This window comes from Symphalangus syndactylus, chromosome 8 (assembly GCF_028878055.3).
Source record: "Symphalangus syndactylus isolate Jambi chromosome 8, NHGRI_mSymSyn1-v2.1_pri, whole genome shotgun sequence".
Classification (NCBI taxonomy): domain Eukaryota; kingdom Metazoa; phylum Chordata; class Mammalia; order Primates; family Hylobatidae; genus Symphalangus; species Symphalangus syndactylus.
The window spans coordinates 74,255,577-74,267,995 of record NC_072430.2 but is presented as its reverse complement, the minus strand read 5'-3'; the positions used below and the strand labels follow the sequence as shown (position 1 = coordinate 74,267,995).

The following is a 12,419-nucleotide window of genomic DNA, read 5'->3' as shown; positions in this document are numbered from 1 at the left end:
TCATAAAAAATTCATAGCATGTGAAGGGGAAAGTGAGCTGGAGCTGCCTCTACCTTCCTCCTTAAGATAGGTACCTCAGGGCAGTGTTCCAGGTGAGGCCTGAAAACAAGGTCCTTTGGGTACTTCAGTAAGTAAAGCTCCTTGAACAGGGATTGAGAAAGACTAGGAAACCCATACTCCATCCAGCCTTATGAAAATACGTCTCCACTGGAGTCTAGAGATGAAATTAAAGGTGGTATAGCTTGTTTCACAATGTTAGCATCCACTGGAGAAACAAGGCTTCCAACAAGGTCGCAAGATAATTTGATATATTAGAGAGGGTCCCTCTCTAGATTATGGAGGAATAAAAGAAATAAGTGAATAATGAAGTCAGAGAATTAGACAAAGAAGAAACTGACAAGTAAATCTGTTATTTCTTGAAGATCCAAAAAATGAAGATAGTAGGCATTCTACTTTCTGGAAGCAATGATCAAGAGGATCTGTTGGCCAGGTGTGGTGGCTCATGCCCGTAATTCCAACACTTTGGGAGCCCAAGTAGGAGGATTGCTCGAGCCCAGGAGTTCAAGACAAGCCTGATCAACATAGTGAGACCTATTCTCTATTAAAAAGAATTTAAAAATTAGTGGAGCACACCTGTAGTCCCAGCTACTTGGGAGGCTGAGGCAGGAGGATCACTTGAGCCCAGGAGTTTGAGATTGCAGTGAGCTATGATCACACCACTACACTCCAGCCTGGCAACAGAGTGAGACCCTGTCTCAAAAAAAAAACACAAAAAACAAACAAACAAAAAAATGCTTTGTTAGTTCTCCAAGTAAGAAAGAAAGACTGAGGTGGGTTGAATGTCTGCATGATAAACCCCTATTAACTTCAATAGGGATGGCACTGGGTTCAAGAGGCTGAAGGAGAGACCCGGAGCCAACAAATGAGACATAGGGTTTTATTAGGATAAACTTACACATAGGGATGATGCAGTAGCCGTGTGTTGAACAGAAGAACCACCACTGCACGCAAAAAGCACACAGTTTATATAGCATTTTCACTTCACTCCCTCCTCCTAACAACCTCCACCTGGCAACCTTCATTTAACCCGAAACAAAGAGCCTCACTCCGCTGTACGCTGATGTTTCCCAGGAAGGGCCCAGAGCTCAGATGTTCCTCACAGACAAGGAATTGATCTCTGGGTTGGGCATGCTCTGAACTCCAAACACATATTCAGGTGCAGCCGCCATACAGGGTCATCCTCAGGGTATGCTCAAGTTAAATTATTGCTGTCGGGTGTGTGTCTACCATATACCATCGTAACACAGGATCAGCACAACTGAACCTGAGTGTAAAGAGGAAGAAGGCTAAGCAGAGTTGTGACTCTCCAACTGCATTGGAGGATTTTTAGGGAAAGGGCATGAAGAACTTGAAGGTGTAGGTTTATTCTAAAATAGTCCTCTCTCTATTTTTTTTCTCATGGGGAGCAAAGAGCCAGTCTGAAATGGAACTATTATTTTTCAGATAAAGAGGAAAGTTATTACTTAAGAGCAGATAGAAAGTCCTGCATTACTAGATATCAGGGCATAGCATCATATCATTTACTCAGCAAACATTTATTACACAGCACTAGAACTAGCCAAAATATATAAATTAATTAAAAACTATGACCCTTTTCCTCAAGGATCTACAGTCTAATTGGAAAGACAGAAGGACAAGAGAAACACAAGAAACAGCAAAAGCCGTATGTTTGCTTGTATCTTTAGGATAAGAAATAATAGCACAAAGGCATAGAGTTTCAGGGCCACAGGGACTGAGATTTTCGATTCTAGCCCCTCTTTTAAGAGGTGAGGAAATGAGATCAAGTCCTGGCAATGATGAGGTCAATTCCTCAACTCCCACAGGAGGACCCTTCCTGCTCTGCTCCGTGTTGTTAAAAATGGCAAAAGTACAACGTACAAAACAATACTTCGGGGCCAGAGGGAAGAACTGTAGTCAGGAAAGACTTCCTGGAGCTGGTAAGAATTGAGCTAGGTAAGTCTTGGGGGAAGTTTTTGAACTAAATTGAACTAAACTGGGGGAGTAAAGGCAGAAGTCATACTGGGGAGCCAGATCGGCAACGCAAGAAGCAAACTAGACAAGCTGCAAAGCCGGTAAATCAGGAGGCCACCAGAACACTGACCTTCACCTCCTAAGCTGCTTCTTTTGAATGCCTAACAACAATTATTGCCTTTAGTCCCTTTACCAACTTTAACTAAGGTATAATTGTTGTTGCTTAAGACTTTGTAGTTTGGTGCCCAAAATTCTTACTGTTTAAGTTTGTCAGCTTGTCATTTCTATCCCTGGTCAGCAGAGATTTAGTGGATGAAGATGAAACTGACAGCTGGGATTCCTAAAATTCCTGACAGCCTCCATGTCCTTTTATAAAGCAAGATAGAATCCTTTAACCTGATTTGGAGAACAAACAAGTAAAACTAAAGGAGTTCTAATATACTTATTCATTTCAGGTATTGCTTATTAAACCAGGAACTGCAAATTCCAAATGAAGACTATCTTCCCCCAGCTAAGGACTGAGCAGTTTTTACAAAAGGATGCATAAAATGTTCAACTCTGTATGGGATTGCGCGCCAGCCAACATAAGGTGAATTAGGGGAAGCACCAGACACATAAAGCATTCCATCAAAACTAGTCAAAAGAGTTTGGAAAACATTGGTGATTTTCTAAACCAAGTAAGTTTGGAGTTTCATAATGTACACAAGCCTATTAAAGGTTCTTACAAGAGCTAGGGTAAAAAAAAGTTTAATTCTGCTTGAGCCCATGTTTCCACACTTACTCAGCCACAGAGACCTTTTTTTTGTTGTTGTTTTTTGTTTGGACCCCACAAATGATATCCTTGGAAGTTCTGTTGTAGGCAATTAGTCACATGATTTTAGGATGGACACCAGAGTCCTCAACTCAGTGGACTGAGGGGACACTGTAAGAACTTAATAATTGCCACATCTGAGACACTCTGGTGGGCTACCGTTTCTGCAAAAGACAGTGTTTCAACCTGGGGAGACATTTTCCTGAGCTCAGTTCTTTCCAGAGTCCTTTATTCTAGAAAACAAGTAGCAAGGACGAGATTTAGATAAACCACTTTTCCCCCAAATCGTAAGTAATTCTTCCTTTCATTTATTCCTGGATTTTTTAATCTTTTTTAAAATTTTTGGATTTAGATATGCTTTCTCTGTGCTAACAGACAAAACAACAGAATAACTATTTATTTATACCATGAGATATATACAAGAGACTCTGGAAATAAGGCCATGGTGGGTGGTTTGAATATGATAGAAAAGTCCACCAGAAGATAAAGGAAGCAAATTTCAGCCTTGAAGGAAATCAATCCACTATCTAATTTGAAATTCTAGTACCTTCCATCATGCTTTCTTGGCTGAAGATTAATTCTCAGAATCTATTAGTGTCACCACATTAAACACAGGTTGTTGCAGCCATTTGCAGCAATCTCCCAGTCTGGCTTCTGCCAAAAACAGGCAAAAAGGAGACATTTCTTAGCAAGAAGCAAGGCTGGGCTCTCGAGCTGGTGGTGTCTGTGCAGTCTCCGCTCTCAGACAATAATGCTGTCGTGACACAGCTACTCTGTGCCTGTAAACTGCCATTTCATCACCAGAAAACCGGATGCCTGCAAGGGGGAGCTATTTGTCAAGAGCCTCTGACTGTTGTTTACCAGTGAATAAAACACTTGATATAGAGCAGCTGAAAAGGCAAAAACTAAAAATACTAGTGAACTGGGTAAGAAAAGCATGAGGGTGAGCAATTTTATTCCATACATTGGGGCAAAACTAGATCAAAACTCAGGATTTATGACTCTTCTCATTTCTTTATAAATATTCTGTCTTTTATACTTCCTGCTATTTTCTTGCAGGCCTGCTACTTGAATTGTTATGTGTTCCCGTTGCTACAGAAGATCTAAACATTTAGAATCTGAGCAAGCATTTCCCTGCCCTGTGATTCACGGTGCTGCCCTGTGGTTGCTATCATCGTCAAACAGAAGGCTGATTGACAAAGAGGCCTCTACATCAAGGGGAGAAAATCCTCCAGAGGATACACTAATTATAGTTTAAATATCAGAGCCCACAGTACTCTGTCTTGGAAGAAAATTTCCATTCTGCAAGACAAAACTATGACAAACAGGCACTTTCTGAAAATGACTAATGCCTCAAAAGAAGGCAGAATGAGAAACTTGATGTTGTGTACAGTATTTCTGTGAAACATCACCCCCCCGTTTGGTGGAATATTTAACTGCATTTCAGTTTTCCTGAAGTCTGAATATCACATTTGATGCTGTTTTAAAGTCTCACTGGTGAGAACTGAAATTGCAATGCTAACTTCACACTTGGGATGGGGAAGTGGGGTCCTCCCCTGAAAAAGGTAAGTGAGAACTGGGAGTGCATTACTCAGTTAGGTAGGTCTATGGTTATCAGTCAGAGGAGAATAGTCAGTATTTGCTAAAAGATAAACAGCCCCAAGAAGGTAGGATGGAGAGTTTTTGAACAGGAAGCTGAGTCTCTGTTTGAAACGAGTAATGGGAATAGAGTCTGTGTAAAAAGCAAGAGACCACAGGGCTACTGGATGACAGGGCAGCTGTCATCTTGCCAGAGATCCTGGGGCAAGGTTTGAAAGATAAGCAAGTCAGCCTGATCTTTAGACAAAGCTGTCAGCACCAAAGGTCCAGAGTGAGCTCAAGTGAATGTAGGATGGAAATGGAAAGGGAAGAACATTGCATTTCCTGAAGCCTGAGACTGGGCAGGAAACCTGGGGATAAAGAACATCTACTTTTCTCACCCAGAGAAGACTCAAAAAAAGTAAAGAAGGTGACGAAAGAAAACATATAGGGTAGTGGTTTGAAGCCAAAATATCACATCTCTGAGCAAATGGGACAGAATCTACCTCTAGAGTTAAGAAGTGTGCGCCAGTGTGGCTGGAGAAAGTCCCTATGCAAAAACAAGGCCCAGGATCAGAGACCCCCAATAAGGCAGAGAGCTGCAATGTGTAACCCTGTAATGCCCCAGGGTTGCAGCCTCAGTGAAATCTGTCAACCAGGAACCTCTTTACCCTCTATCTCTAATCCTTTGGTCAATATGAAATAGTTTGAAAAGCCCAGACTAACTATGTTCTTAGGGAAGGAGATGTGGTAACAAAAATTCTAGATCCTCAAGCCCTGCTTGTCTAGGGACAAGTGGAGAGCCACAGTGAGAAGGAACAGAGGAAAGGAGACTATACTATAGACCACAGGCAGAATCAGTCTGGGAGGAGGAAAAGGAGAGAGATGTAAAAGTGCTGAACAAATGAGATGAAGTAGAAGGGCCAAGTGAACCAGGCCAGAGCCAAGTAGCAGGTCAAGATGGGACACAGGTTCAAGGTAAAGAGAGGTATCTCCAATAAAAAGTCACTGAAGGCACACCGACCGAGGTGGCTGTTTTATTCTTGTCATTGGCACCTCCTTCTTGTGTTTAAGCTACGCTTTCAAACCGTCATATGGCATTTGACAAAGAATGGGGATAAGGATGCCCTCTGCTGGACATGGTAGCAGCCAAGAAGATGTCAATTTTGTGTCCGAGAATTAAGGCAGTCTTAAGGATTGTTAACTGGTGGCCCCAAGTCATCACCTTCTCCCTCCTCCTGGCTTTCTTTTTTTCTTTGGTTGAGTTTTTATAAAAAGCACCTTGCAATTAACCAGATATTTCTCCAGGCAACTCCACCCATGTGACACAGTCAGGGCACAGATAAACACAGCCCCAGCAACTAGCTTATCAGATTGTTAGTCAATGTTCAAATGCCACCCTCTAGTTCAAAGGGCTGGAAAAGGTGTGGTCCCTGGGAGATCACACCTAAAATGGTCAGAAAGGTTATTGTGGGGAATAAATGAGGTAATTCATGTCTAGTGTTTGGTACATAGCGAACACTTGATAAATGCCAGCTCCCTGGGCCAGACACTGTACTAGTTGCTGGGTATACAGTCAGTCAGTCCATTGGAGGAAGACAGCTGTGGTACACCTATTGATAATTAGCAGTATGAGTGCTACATAAGTGTCTTACTCCATTTTGCACTGCTCTATCAGATGACCTAAGACTGGGTAATTTATAAAGAACAGAAATGTACTTTCTCACAGTTCTGACGGCTGAGAATTCCAAGACCAAGCCTCCAGCAGGTTCAGTTGTCTGGTGAGGGCTGCTCTCTACTTCCAAGATGGCTCCTTCAGAGGGGAGGAATGCTGTGTCTTCACACAGTGGAAGGCCAAAAGGCAAGAAGAGACTAACTGCCTCCCCTTCAAGCCTGTTTATCCAGTACTTAATCCTTAATCTCATTCACCATGGAGAGGCTCTCATGACCTAACGACCTCTTAAAGAACCCACCTCTTAATACTATCACAAAGGCAGCACCTGAATTTTGGACGAGACACATTCAAACCACAGCAACAAGGAAACGTTAACGTGCAATGGCTCCTTGAGTTAGATTTTAATAATACTGTGCTCATTAGTTAGCTACCTTCTCTCAGAGTGACTCCTACCACTGAGGACAAATTTCTGTTTGATAGTAGATATCCTGATCAGAACTTTCAAAGTTCTGAGGGGAAGGGAATTTCTGAGGTCTGGCAATTCAGCAAAAGCAAAGAACTTTGGCATTTTCAAGTTCATGCCTTTGGGTAATTTTTTTAATGTCTGGCTCATTTCTTTGATTCGAAAATCAATTTCCATTTTGACAAACAGTCATGGTCTGCTTCTTAGTCCAGGCCTAAATGCCCAGGGACACATGAATTGTATTTCTTCCCGTGATCCTACTTGCCACCCTTCCCTGAATTAAATTCACCGTTCTCATTTGTATGCATTCTTCTCCCTACAAGGAGAAGGAATAGATAGTACCCAGCCATCCTCTAACAGAAATGAACAATCTGTTCCACAGTGCATGATCATTACATGCTCAGGACTACACCAGAACTGGGGTTGGGGCTAAGACAGTGCAAATCAAACAAAAGACATTATATTCATCCACAAGAAACTTATCAGCTTCTGGGGTAATACCAGACTTACACATATGAAAGATTTAGAGAATCAGATGAGACTGATTTCACTGATTCATTCAAAAACTTACCAGATATTTACTGTGAATGGTGCTACGGCAAATGCTTGAGGAAAACAATGCCTGGAATGAGACATTTGCTTTCATGGGATTTAGAAAGAAGTAGAGAATAGACATGGACATAAATAATAATAATTTAAGGCTGAAAAGTATAAGCACTAGAATAGCGCAGACGAAGTAAATAATTCTAACTAGGAGCAAGAGTTTCACATGAGAGATGATCCTTGGGTCTTAAAGAACAAAAGGGGTATTGACAGAAAATGCAGGGAAGAGGCATTCCAAGTGGAGGGTACAGTGGCCTTTTGAGGAAGTTCATTGGTATAAAATGCAAGGCTCATCTAGGGGCATGAGTACAAGAGAACAATACAGTTATAATAGAGATGGGGGTGAGAGTCTGGCTGGAACATCTTTTCAGAACCCAGAAGGTCTTGCTGGTAAGTTTGGGCTTTCTTAGCCACATTAAACTGAGGTTCATGAACAAGGATATACCACAATTAGATATTTACTTTAGAAAATAAAGTGGCATCATATTAGAGAGTAGATTAGAGGGAGGAAGTGAATTCATTTAGGAAGAATACAGTCTGAATTAATGAAGTAGAAAGGGAAAGATGTTAATTGTAGCCCTGGAACTTGAAGACAAGTCAAGAGTGTTGAAAGAAAAGAGAAGAGGTCACCAGTGGAATTTTAGGTAAACTTAAATTTAATAGACGGGCCTGTAGCTAAATGTTTGTGAACATAAAAATCTTTTATCTTCACTACCCAACTAAAACCTCTCTCAAAGGACCCTAAAGGCCTTTAAGTTGCCGATTCTGTGTTCCCTTTTTAGTTCTCATTGTATTCAACCTCTCTGTTCAAGAGGTCACTAATGACCACTATTACCCTGGTTCCTTGAAACATTCTGTTTCATTGCCTGTAGTGATGCTACATCTCTTAGTTATTCTTTTACTTTTCTGACTACTCTCGCTCATTTATTTTCATTACCAGGTGGAATAAGATGACAAGGGCAGAGGAGATAGGATATGCAAAGACAAGGAGAAGTGAAAATAGAACTGACAGCTTTTATGTGCACAGGCTTAGAACTTGCTCCTGAACAACTACTGCCTTTGCCTAGTAGCTCAAATGTATAAATTAAGTAATATAGAGGGAATTTGCATACTATGGAGAAGGCCATCCCTATTCTTGGAGACCCACAATCCCAAACAAGTCTGTAGATTCTGCTCAAAATGAGTGGGTGCAACTATAATGTGCATAGCTGGCATTAAGTAAGAATTTTAAATGTAAGAAAATCAGCAAAAACTACTCAATAAAATTTACAACTGATTAATTATTGCCAATAATTCTTATAATAGCTTTAATGAGATATAATTCACATACTATACAGTTCATCCATTAACAATGTACAATTCAATGATTTTTAGCATATTCACACAGTTCTGCAACCATTACCACAATCAATTTCAGAACATTTTCATCACCCCAAAAAGAAACCCTGTATGCATTAGCATTCACACCCTATACTCCCTCAACCTCCTCAGTCCCAGGCAACCACTAATCTACTTTCTGTCGCTGTAGATTTGTCTAATCTGGATATTTCATATAATATGTATGGTCTTTTGTGACTAGCTTCTCTCATTTTGCGTGTTTTCAAGGTTCATTCATATCATAGCATATATTAATATTTCATTCATTTTTATTGTAAAATAATGTTTCATTATATGGACATTTTGTTGATCCATCTATCAGCTGATAGACACTTAGGTTGTTTCTACTTTTTTTTTTTTTTTTTTTTTTTGAGAAGGAGTTTCGCTCTTGTTGCCCGCCCAGGCTGGAGTGCAATGGCGCGATCTCGGCTCACCGCAACCTCTGCTTCCCAGGTTCAAGCGATTTTCCTGCCTCAGCCTCCCGAGTAGCTGGGATTACAGGCGCTCCCCACCACGCCCGGCTACTTTTGTATTTTTAGTAGAGATGGGTTTCTCCATGTTGGTCAGGCTGGTCTTGAACTCCTGACCTCAGGTGATCCACGCACCTCGGCCTCCCAAAGTGCTGGGATTACAGGCGTGAGCCACCACGCCCAGCCGGTTTTTTCTACTTTTAAGCTATTATGAATTATTGCTACTACGAATATTTCTGTACAAAGTTTTATGTGGACACATGTTTTCATTTCCCCTGGATTGCTGGTTATGGTAACTTTATGTCTATCTTCTTGAGGAACTACCAGGCTGTTTTCCAAAATCATAGCATCATTTTATATTCCTACCAACGTATGCAAATTTAAAAATATTCCATCTTGTTCCAGAAATAACTTAAGACATCTTAAAACAATAGGTACTTAAATAGATAAAGGTATATGTCATAAGGAAAGATAAAAAACAATTATGAACCAGAGAAGAATGAAGCAAAGGGGAAATTAGGGAAGAAAGATACCCTGGAATCTTTTTTTTTTTTTTTTTTGAGACGGAGTCTCGCTCTTGTCGCCGAGGCTGGAGTGCAGTGGCGCGATCTCAGCTCACTGCAAGCTCCGCCTCCTGGGTTCATGCCATTCTCCTGCCTCAGCCTCTCTGAGTAGCTGGGACTACAGGCACCCGCCACCACACCCGGCTAATTTTTTTTGTATTTTTAGTAGAGACGGGGTTTCACCGTGGTCTCGATCTCCTGACCTCGTGATCCGCCTGCCTCGGCCTCCCAAAGTGCTGGGATTACAAGCGTGAGCCACCACGCCCGGCGATACCCTGGAATCTAATAGGAATTAGAATACCAAATAAAAGACTTTGTTAGAGGTGTCCACAAATGGGGCTCTGGGCTTTATGTCAGACAATGTGAAAGATAAAATGTAGTCAGTTATATATATATATATGTTTTTTTTGTTTGTTTGTTTGTTTGTTTTGAGATGGAGTCTTTCTGTTGCCCAGGCTGGAGTACAAGGCGTGATCTTGGCTCACTGCAACCTCCGCCTCCCAGGTTCAAGGGATTCTCCTGCCTCAGCTTCCTGAGTAGCTGGGATTACAGGTGCCTGCCACCATGCCCAGCTAATTTTTGTATTTTTAGTAGAGACGAGGATTCTGTTCTATATTTCTTAAAACCCATGATACAAAAACAGACTAGGCCAGGCACAGTGTCTCACACCTGTCTGTGATCCCAGCACTTTGGGAGGCTGAGCCAGGAGTATTGCTTGGGCCCAGGAGTTAGAGACAAGCCTGAACAACACAGGGAGACCCTGTCTCTACCAAAAATATTATTTTTAAATCAGGGGGGCATGGTGGTGCACACCTATGGTCCCAGCCACTTGGGAGGATGAAGTGGGAGGACTGCTTGAGCCCAGGAGGTTGAGGCTGCAGTGAGTCGTGATTGTACCACTGCACTCCAGCCTGGGCCACAGGGTAAGACCTTATCTTAAAACATTTTTTAAAAAATATAAATAAATAAATAAAACAGACCAGCAATTTGGAGAACTATGATGTAATGACAGGTAACAAGACTAAAGATATAGCTTTCCAGGGTTTTCATAGAAATGGCTCCATGCAGCCAGGTGCGGTGGCTCACACTTGTAATCCCAGCACTTTGGGAGGCCGAGGCGGGCAGATCATCTGAGGTCAGGAGTTCGAGACCAGCCTGGCCAACATGGTGAAACCCCACCTCTACTAAAAATACAAAATTAGCCAGGTGTGGTGACGGACGCCTGCAATCCCAGCTACTCAGAAGGCTGAGGCAGGAGAATTGCTTGAACCCAGGAGGCAGAGGTTACAGGGAGCCAAGATCATGCCATTGTACTCCAGGCTGGGCAAAAAGAGGGAAAATCTGTCTCAAAAAGAAAAGAAAGGAAATGGCTCCATGCTATGTAATGAATATTATCACTCTCTAGTAAATGTTGCTATGGGTTTCATAGGGCTTTTTCTTATGACACTCTTCAATCTAAATTGAAGCCTGTTGGCCAGGTATGGTGGCTCACGCCTGTAATCCCAGCACTTTGGGAGGCCGAGGCGGGCGGATCACGAGGTCAGGAGATTGAGACCATCCTGGCTAACACAGTGAAACCCCGTCTCCAGTAAAAATACAAAAAAGTTAGCCAGGCGTGGTGTCAGGCTCCTGTAGTCCCAGCTACTTGGGAGGCTGAGACAGGAGAATGGCGTGAACCCAGGAGGCAGAGCTTGCAGTGAGCCAAGATCATGCCACTGCACTCCACCAGGGCGACAGAGTGAGACTCCATCTCAAAAAATAAAATAAAATAAAAATAAATAAATAAATAAATGAACAAACTGATGCCTTACATCATCTAGTAAAAAAAATTCTCCCTGGGTGGCCAACACAAAGAGATAAGAGCCATCTGTCTTAATCCATTGCTAAATCTATCAGCGACTTGGTGAATTTTTATAGGGTCAGGCCCCTTGATTCCTGACATGTTGAATGTCTGGATGCTGGCATCGATTAAGGAAAGAAAAGATGGATGCCAAGCTACCATGTGCTATTCATTGCAAAGAATGAAAAGAAGATTGCTGAAAATGTAGAGCCCATGAATCAAAAGTAACTCAAAGGAGGGAGCGATTCAATCCCAACAATGTGAGTTGGGGAAGGGGAGGAATAAGACTGGAGCGTCACACAAGTGGGAGTTGGCAACAAAAGGACAGCTGATTTGCTCCCTAAATGATGACAATAATTACTCCAGCTAAAATGTCAGGCCATAATACACAGTGGGGCTAGGAGAGTAGATAAAGAGGCAGGATAATGACCTAGAGCTGCAATAGTCCTACTGGCATTGTGTCTACCCACATTTTGTACCCTTCCCTTAATGTGTGTTCTTTTCATAAAGACTAAAATTGACTAAACACTTCTCTGGCTGACTGCCAATTATGTGAACATCAAATTGGAGAAAATGAACTAAGCCAGATTTTCATAACAACTTAACCACACTAAAAAGTCTGGAAAAAAATCTTGTCAGATAATATGTAGGTGCACACTTTTTATGCAAGGTAGGATTTTGCACAGTTGTTGGTTGTCTTGGCTCATGTTCCTGAGGACACAAACCACCACCATGCCTGTCACCTGCCATCTCTCCTGCCCAACTTCTTAGCAAAAAAGCTTCAAAGGACAATGAACCACAAGGCCCAAATTACTGCTCCTGCTGCTTCTTTGGAGAGATGGTTTTTGCAGAGGAAGTGGCCACCCGAGGAAGCCAGGAAGTGCTGCTTCTGTGTGATTTTAGACAAGAAATGAACACTTCACCCTCCACCCCCCACCTCACCCCCGGGATGTCAATCCAGTGCCTTGTTCAAGCACTAAATTTTTGCAAGATAAAATATTTTTCTTC

The 12,419-nt window shown here is 42.0% G+C and overlaps 1 long non-coding RNA gene across 1 annotated transcript in view; it reads left to right on the top strand.

The window, feature by feature from the left end:
- LOC134737343 (uncharacterized) overlaps positions 1-4,118 on the top strand; it is a 36,942-nt gene extending 32,824 nt beyond the window's left edge. The window contains exons 5-7 of the long non-coding RNA XR_010122171.1: positions 1,884-1,997; positions 2,487-2,708; positions 3,902-4,118. This is a non-coding gene — a long non-coding RNA (uncharacterized lncRNA). The remainder of the gene's footprint in view (positions 1-1,883; positions 1,998-2,486; positions 2,709-3,901) is intronic.
- The last annotated feature ends 8,301 nt before the right edge of the window (positions 4,119-12,419 follow it).